Source organism: Ixodes scapularis, unplaced genomic scaffold, assembly GCF_016920785.2.
Source record: "Ixodes scapularis isolate PalLabHiFi unplaced genomic scaffold, ASM1692078v2 PGA_scaffold3__209_contigs__length_174095766, whole genome shotgun sequence".
NCBI classification, from domain to species: Eukaryota; Metazoa; Arthropoda; class Arachnida; order Ixodida; family Ixodidae; genus Ixodes; species Ixodes scapularis.
Window position 1 is genome coordinate 19978517 of NW_024609868.1, and position 9142 is coordinate 19987658.

A 9142-nucleotide genomic window follows, 5' to 3' on the forward strand; every position below is an offset into this window, starting at 1 on the left:
TCCAGAGCGAAGTAGACGTTCTGAAGGCACTGCTCCGGAGTCCATCCGTTATGGCGAGCAACTCGTTCGTAATGTTGCAGCCAATCTTCGACGTCCTCGTGGACCTCCCCGTGGAATGGCGTCGGAGTCCGGGGTGCGACGGGAAGGTATATGACGGCGGCGGCGGACGGGTTCTGCGACGACTGGTTGTCCATCGTCGGCCTCATTGGCTGCCTGGTCCGGGGTGGCAGAAGTCCATGTTCCGGAGGTAGACCTTGGGTGCGGCGACTGGATCGGGTCTTGATCTGGTTTTCGCTCGGTCCTCGGGAGGCTGGGTCCGGACTTGCACTGCGGGAACTCGGAGGGGAGCGCTGCACGGGCATGCGGGTACCCCGCACCTCCACCAAAATGTCACGGGTGGTGACCAATAAACAAGAAATAAACAGGAATAAATAAACGTTTAACGTGGCGAACTTGTGCCAAAAATAAAAGGGTACAAAAGATAACAAGAGAGCGTCGCGGGCGTCGAAGTCGGCGTAACAGCAGAGTCGAACGCTGGGGCGAAACTGACTCCGCTCGCCTTGCGGAATCCCTTATGTACCCTCGTGGGTTTCTGGATCGTTCGGCGTAGACGGTTCGGTGCGTAGAACATTCTAACCTCGAATCAGCAAGACGGTTCTCGAATTCACTAGAACATCAAATTACACTGTCAACAAAAATGTGTAGTCGCGGCCAGGAATTGAACCCTGGCCTTCTGCGTGGGAGGCAAGCGCGATAACCGTTAGGCCACGCGCGCGCTGCCTACTTGGCCAGCTGCGCGCGCGGCAATATATCCCAATAAAAAATATAAAAGATATATTTTGAATACTTTGATATCTAGAGTGGTTCAAAGACTTGCATATATTTCACAATATATCACGACAATCGTCAAAACCCACCATCGGCTTTTGCTCTTTTCTAGCATATTTAGAAGTTTAAAACTAAAAACCATTGCAAATACCTCTAACGAAATGTATTCTGGGTAAAAGAAGGGTTAAAAAAAAAACGCGACGCGAGAAAAAATAAAAAACTAAAAATGTTTTTTTTTATACGCGTGCTGAAATTGAATGAAAAGTGAAAACCTCCTCTCTTTCATAATTTATTTCTCAGTACCCGTACATGGTAAAAACATAAACTTTGTTTAATTTGGAAGGCAATAAAAGGTTCCACACGTGGTATTATTTTCAAAGCAATACTAAACATAGTCGACTAAAAAAAAAAAATCCACAATTTAGGTTACAGTTGTTCGCGGAGGCATGTTTGGAGATTTTTACAAAGATTGGAGCGACGAATAATAAATTATAGTTATAATGTCGTTTTAGCTACTTATATATATATCACACTTAAAAAATATAGACGCTCTCTTTTGAATACTTTGAGATGCAGAGTGATTAAAAAACGCCACACGCGACTATCGTCAAAACCTTGTCGTTCTTTCCCGCTTCTTTGAGATTTTTTTTCCGAAACTAAACAAGTCAGGACATTAAAATAAAGAGGATTGCTCTTCTTGGAACATGCTCCACAAGATATAAAAAAATTTGAAGCAAAATAAAAAATACGACTGCCACTCGTTGCTTGAATCCAAATGAAACCTCCCATATATATTCTGAACCCACTCAAAACGCGGTGCTCTGAGCTAACCTGAGTGTTCTAGTTCATACCTTCCACTCCGTTTGTCAGTTATTTAATGTTATATATTCATCAAATCAGAGCGCGAAAAAAAGAGCATACAAAGCGATTTTCAAAATTGAAGCTGCTTTTGAGCATGCCAGGGTTTACACCAATTTGACGTTGTTAATTAATCTGTTAAGAGTACTTTTTCCATCGCGTAGTTTTCAGTGATCGGACGGATTTACCAATCACTCTGTCATGTTTAACATACATCTACTGATAAAAATTCACAATTTTAAAGCTACAGTGATTTTAATCATGGTAACTTGATTTAAGTTAAATAAACCTAGTTTAATTGTTAAGAAAAATCGCGATATTTTAACCCTGGTTATAAACAATCGCGTGTAAAATATTAGGGTTGTTTTTGAATAAGCGACGTTGACCGCTTATTCAAGTTCGCGTACACGTGACAACTAATAGCCACAGAAGAGTTGCTGTCCGGTAGACAACACCCGATAAAGGCTCAGATGCAAACGCGTTCTGGTCGAGGTGGGCATTTCCTTTTTAATAAATCCCGGCTTATTTCTACTGGGCTTCTCCTTCAGAAGCTTTATAATGAGAAAAAAGCCATCTTTGGCAGCATCACTTTTTGCTTTGTTTTTCTTTCAAATAAGCGATATAAACAACAGCGTGTTCATTCTTGAATAATCGATGTTAATTGCTTATTCAAGGTCACGTGCACGCTAATAGCCACATCAAATTCCATGTCATGCAGCCGACATACAATCAGAGGCTAGAGTCTTGAACCACTCGAGGCTCGGGAGCGCGAATGCTCCGGAAAAGGTGGGCTGTCCCTCAATTATCGGTCCGCGCTTGTTGCGTTGGGCTTCTCCTACAAATGACTCTTATTGCGGGAGAGCTAGCTTTGGCGAAAGCATTTTTTCTCGAATAAGCTTTTGAAGAGCGGAATGAACAGAATTGTCCGAGATTATGATGACAACCGTTAGCTACGATTTACTAGCCATAAACTGGCACGTTAATTTTCAGTGCATGTAATCTTCTAGTCTTTCTTTCTGGGGTGTGCACTGAACGCCATAACTGAGCTCGTCGCTCGCAGCGCATGCTCAAAACGAATTCACATCTATCTTCTGTCAAATATGACAATCCTGGTGGTGTAAAATTTAAATTGCCAAAGCGTCGTCGAAGCTCGCCACCATCACGCGCTCAGCAGAAATGGGCTGAGCTTTTGCCGCGAGTGAATATGATAGAAGTATGGATTGAAGCTCATGAATAGAATCCACCGAGTACCAATAAAATAAAAGTCGTTTTCAAGAACGATAAGAATCCTGAACACATTTGTGACTGGAATTGACTAGGGGGCCGCTGGTGGGATCTGGGGTCGGAGACCGAGTTTTTCAGTTCAGATCAATTAAAAAATTTCTTACAAGTCAGAATTTTGCAAAAAGAAAAAAAAAAAAAAAGCAGAAAGTGACATCAATAACGAGGGTAAGTGACATTTTTCTTACCACATTATGTAGCGACATACATGATACGATCTGAAATTATAGCATGTAGCTCTATCTGCTTTTTAAAAGGCATAAAAAGTCTATCTGTTGATACGCAGCGTGAAGAGGTTTCCCGAAACCAATCAGAGGAGCGTTTTCCTGCAACGTTCTGATGACGTCAGGGGCATCCCGCACGGCTCCATCTCAGCCAGTTCGCATCCAATTATAATCTTGCCGCCGCGCTTGCTCCCATTCTCGTCTCAGCCATTTTTATCGACCGCCCCGTATATGTCTTTTCACTTCACTTTTATTCCAACGCGTCTGCTGCAGCGGCCTCCCTTTTTCTCTCCATTGCACCCCCTTCCCTCGGCCGGCTTGAAGCGATCCCAAAGTCCAGGTGTCATCGGCGCTCGGAAACCTTAGTTGTCTTCCACCCCAAGAGATGGCGTAGCTGTCACCCTAGCAACGCACCGAGCGGCCTCTGGTGGAATCCTTTCGCAACTAACCTCTTTTTTCGATGTGCGTTTGCTTTCTCTCTGTAGCGCGGGTGAGTCGGCGGCGGCGGTGGCGGGCGGCAAACATCACGGTCTTCTACCGGACGTGGCTTGCGCTGTACTTTAGGATAGCGGCTGGTGCGGTGCGGACGGCGGATTGGTTTGTCCCTGGTCTGGTGCGGCGCTCGGTTCTCCTTTCTGGGGCGTCTGTCCGACTGCGTCACCCTCGGCGATGCCATGGAGTCCGTCGGGAGTCACAGGTGGAAGGCGGAGTAGGTCCTTAGCTTCTGAGAGAGCTTGAAAGCTCCAGCGAGTGACAGAGGCATGGGAAAGAAGAACAGCAAGCTCAAGGGGGAGGTGGTCGCCCGGCTCGCCAAGGAAACGTACTGTGAGTAGCCCGAAGTGCTTCAAGATCTAAATACCTAGGTGTGCCTCAGAGTATACCGAGATGTGATTGAGAGTGCCGAGGTGTGCTTGAGAGTACCTAGATGTGATTGGGAGTACCTAGATGTGCTTGAGAGTGTACCGAGATGTGCTTGAGAATACCGAGATGTGCTTGAGCGTACCGAGATGTGATCAAAAGTACGGGGATGTTCTCTAAGAGAACCGCGATGTGCTCCAGCAGGCGAGATTGTGTAGGGACGCTTGGTGAGACCGCGCGGTGAGAAGTGACCGTGTCCGAGATTGGCAAGTTTCGCGCTGCATATTTTACTCGTTGGAATATGCGCTCTCGTTTACTCAGTTTAGCCTCAGTGGAAATGGGAAGCATCAGACGAAAGGAGATACGTACGTTTATCCGAAATTAATCATGTGTATCGTCATGTTCCTAAAAGCTCGACGCGATATGCTTGATTTTTTTTTCTCCATTGCGTTTTGAACTTGCGTCTCGGCTTTACTAATTTCTTCTCGCAACGTGATAACTATTGCTGTAATTTGGAGCGGGTGAGCTCCTTACTTTAACTTAATTGATTATTAAAAAAAATCAGGAAACCAAATTAACGTATCTTTCTTCATATTTGGGGAGTTAGAAAAATAAATATGGTGTCTGCGCCATTTAAAATTTAATGGCACCTAATTTTATGACAGCATTAACCGAGAATCCACCCTGAATAAGAGGCTAATGCGCCGACATTCCTTAACATTCCTTCGATGCCTTAGCGCGTTTCCTAGGGTGCACTGGGTAGAGCGCTCGTGAATCAAATTCAGTAATTGAATTTCCATTTACGTTCTAATGAGAAAGCGCGGTCCGATTCCGTATTTCGAGTGACGTTTGAAACTGAGGATATGCAGACCGTACATGTAAACGCCAATCCAGTGACCTTTCCATTTGCGAGATAGGGCTCTAGTAAACTGCATTTTAGAGGGGTGCCAACTAAAGAGTGAAAATATCAAAAATTACTCAAACGCCTGTAGATTATTGTCATTCAGTCATAATCTGTAGATGCAAATCCCAGTAGTTTAGACGTCGTTCGTTATAGGCGGCATTTGTTATAAACGCTATTTCTAAGACCACAGGCGAGACTCCTAGCGGCGGGGTGTAAGTGTTGGGGCATGTAGAATTATCATTATTCCCTTGGGTAATCTAGTCCCTTGTTCCGAATTTATTTGATTCTTTCTATGTCAAATCAACATAGTATTTCTTGTGCATCTATTTCGTAGCATCCTCTCACATACAATATGTTTTTCCAGATGTGCCAAGGCAGGCCCGTAGGCAGGGGAAAAAAAAGGGGGGGGGGGGGGGGGGGTCTGACGCGGCTTCGCGGATGTCCAGCGAAACGTCCCCTTTTTTCTTTCTTGTCTTTTACAACCGGTGGCGAGATCCTAGATATTTGTTTCTGGAGAGGGGATGGAAAAAAGAGGGGGGCGGGGGAGGAAAGGGAGTTCAGCTGATGCCCCCCCTTCCAAAAAACAACAACAAAAAAACCCTGGCTTGTCCTAAAGTTAAGTAAGCGAAGTAAGCGTTTGTTCGTTATCCACTTGTTGGAAGCAGCGTGCGCGAAAGGAGACAGTATATGGGTTCATATCGTTAGCAATTTCGCACAGCACCCATTTGATTGAACGCCTTTCGCTTGGAGCTTACTATATATTTAATATACATTTCGCGCTCATACAGTCGTAGTAAATGTTTCCCTACGCACGCAACGTTGTTGTTTCTATAAAAAGCCTTCCTTCAGGCACGCTTCTGTAGAAAATGGCTGCATCGCTCGATCTCCCATTAGCAGAGCCCGCATCGTTGAGATTGCTGGGTTTCTCGCGAAGTCCTGTTTTTGTTTCTTTTGTTCTTATCTTAAAGCCCTTCTAGATTTGAGCATTATTTGGCTTTGATTCTAGTGGAGCCCCATCTTTAAACGTAAGAGAAATACTCACTAGAGTTTTCAGAACGCTATTTTGTTTAGCCCCTTGACAGGAATAAGTGTTGTCTGCTCCGGTGAGACTGCTGCGTCGTAAATGTTTATAAATACGTTTTTGTTTTAGTGCCGACAAATTCATTTTGAGCGCTTTCGCTGTCTCGTTTCTGTATACCTTTGATAACGCCATGTATGCGAATTGTAGGACGGACTCGCGTTTCTAAGCAATAAACTTATGCCGAAAACATAGCAATCGGAAAACTCAGCTGTCCTAAAACAGTGTTTCTCTTTTTTTTTTTTTGCATCGACGCGAAAGTTGCGAGCGTTCTAGCGCACCTCGCGTGTATATACGCAGCAGGGACGGCGCCGTATCCAGCGCCGGCGTTGGGCAACTATGGGCCGTAGGCGAGATTTTATCGATTTGTGTTTGTTCTTGTGCCTGTGTGTGTGTGTGTGTGCGGGGGGGGGGGGAGCTAGGGGCTTGTATTCTTCGTGCTTCCCTCCCGGCGGATTTATTTTACGACATGCCCGATAGCAAAAAAAGAAAGAAAGAAAGAGAAACCTGAATCACACGAAAAAAAAGTCGGGAATACAGGAAAAGGATTCTCGGGCAAACGAGATGTGTCGTTTTTATTCGCACTGACTCCGGGTTACTGTTGCTTCGTTGCTCGCTTTCTCCGGACACGCCCGACGCGATAAGGCTTGAAGTGTCTGTGTGGATGAAGGAGGGGGGGGGGGGGGGGGACCTCTCTAGCGTGCCTCTTGTTGTATTCGAGACTTGGGCCGTCTTTGTAGCTTGAGCACAGGAGCGGTGCGGTCTCCCGTTCCGAAATTGCTTCTCGCACTGGTTGGCCTCACGCCGTTGAGCCTTTAGGGCACTTTTTCTGTATCTCGGTTGGTTGGGAAAGAATTGGGGGGGGGGGGGGGGGGGTTGTATATAGGGTGTTGTGAACTACCTTGGCAACAAGCTCCTTTCGCGTCGGTTATAGAGAAGCATTGGAGCTTCAACGGCCTCCTAAACGTACCCTATTTCGTTCTTCTCACTATCGGCTTCTATGGATTGGGCGTTTGATGTTGCAGTTGACGGTGGTTGATCGCTGCTTATCGGGTCGAGGGTTGACCGTGTTATCGAAGTAATGGCTTGGAAGAAAAAAAAAATGAAGGACTGGAACATTCTGGGTCAATTTTATGGCCGCGTTTATGTGTTTGGCTTAGAAATCTGGCGTCGAGACGGTGGTTAGGAGGGGGAAATGCGGGCGTTGACGTCTCTACTCGGGAGGGGCAACGAAGAAGGACGAACACTTTAGTGCTGAGATTTCGTGCGGCGGAAGTTTGAAAGCGAAGAAAGTTCAATATTTACATAATCGAATACATCGAGTTCGCGCCCCACCTATTGGTCATTTTTGTGTTTTTTTTTTTCTTCTTTTTCAGTCGGAGTGCTTATAGAAACATACGAACGACTCAATATTTGTTCTTGACCGGGATCTTTTTTCTTCTTAAGTTTTGTTTTTATTCTATACTTTCAGTATTTGAGTCAGCTTGATACGAATTTGAAAGTTATACGGATGACGAAACTGCCTAGAAACGGAACTTCGGCTAACATTTATGATGCGTTCTATTTGAAATGTTACTGTCTCATTATTGGAATTTTAAATACGACGCATAAAGAGTAAAGCATTTTCTTTTCTTAACCACATTTTTAAATGAACTGTTTAAAATCTCTTTGCACAGAGCGTAGTTTGCGTTTTCCTATATTTGGTTATAAAATAGAATAAAGTCGTAAATACCCGCCCAAATTAAGCAGTTCCTCCACCGACCCTCCCTTTCAGTACGTGATTACAATTTACTTATTAGCGAAGATTCGGTCTTATACTGTCCAGGAATTGGGTTTTACAGAGAGAAAAACATAACTCAAAACACACGCACGCACACACACACACACACACACACACACACACACACACACACACACACACACACACACACACACACACACACACACACACACACACACACACACACGCACGCACGCACACACGCGCACTCACACAAACACACACACACACAGACAGAGTGAGGACAAAGCAAACCAAACCGAAGATAACTTTTCAAGTCTGATAACTCCCGACCACGTGACTTAGGTACTATCGATCCAATTCTATCGGAACAAGGAGATCGCGATCCAGTTTATCTCGGAAAAGTTAAAGCTTCGGTTTCTAAAATTAATGTAAATGTTTAACAGACACCAACTATTTGTGGGAGGAAGTTGTAAAAGAAATACGACCCCCAAGACAAAAATTACTATTTTCGTCTTCAAAACAAAGAAATTTCAGTATATTCAAGATGACGAAACGGGTCAGATTCACAGGGCTTGCGTTAAATGAACACACACCAACGTAAAAAAAAAATTTAAAGCATTATTTATAGTTCGACTTCGATCTCGTCGCCAGTGGCTGGAGAACTCCTGCTCGCTCCCACTACCAGCTCGGGGTCACCATCTCCCCTTTTCGTGCCCGAAAAAGCCAGAGCACCGAAAAGCGCAACGGTGGAAAAATGTTCCCCGATTCCCAAATCGAGTCCGCCTCTATGGGCGTGGTCCAGGCATCACATAAAACTCCCGTAAAAAAAAAAAAAAAAAAAAAAAAAAAAGAAACAAAATAAGGGACACATTCCAATTCAGTTAGAGGAAAGTCGGGGGTGTGTGGCGGAAAACAATCGAAAGACGATCATGAACCCCGTGGCACACGCCAGCGAGTGCTTTTTTCCAGCAAGGTCGTCACACCTTTAACACACACACACACACGCGCACACACGGCACTTTCCGAGAGAGTAGATTTGAGAGAGAGATCAACTCAAGCTCACGGAGACCGTTTGTAATTTAATGGCCGACGCCTCCAGCGCCGATCGGTCGCGGGTGCGCATGCGTTGTGTTGCCTCGCAGCGAGGGGGAACGCGGACAGGAAAGGCGCTGACGCTTACACGGACGACCAGCGATTTCGTCAGCTCCTCGCAGCTCGTGTGGCAAGCGCGGCCTGTAAAACAGGCGACACCAACCGAGCAGTTGGAAATACTCTGTAACCTAGGCACACGGCACCTTCCCTGATTTGCCCCCTACTTCTTCTCTGTGTCCGTCTCGCCCGAGTCGAGTGTCGAGGACCCCCCTCTC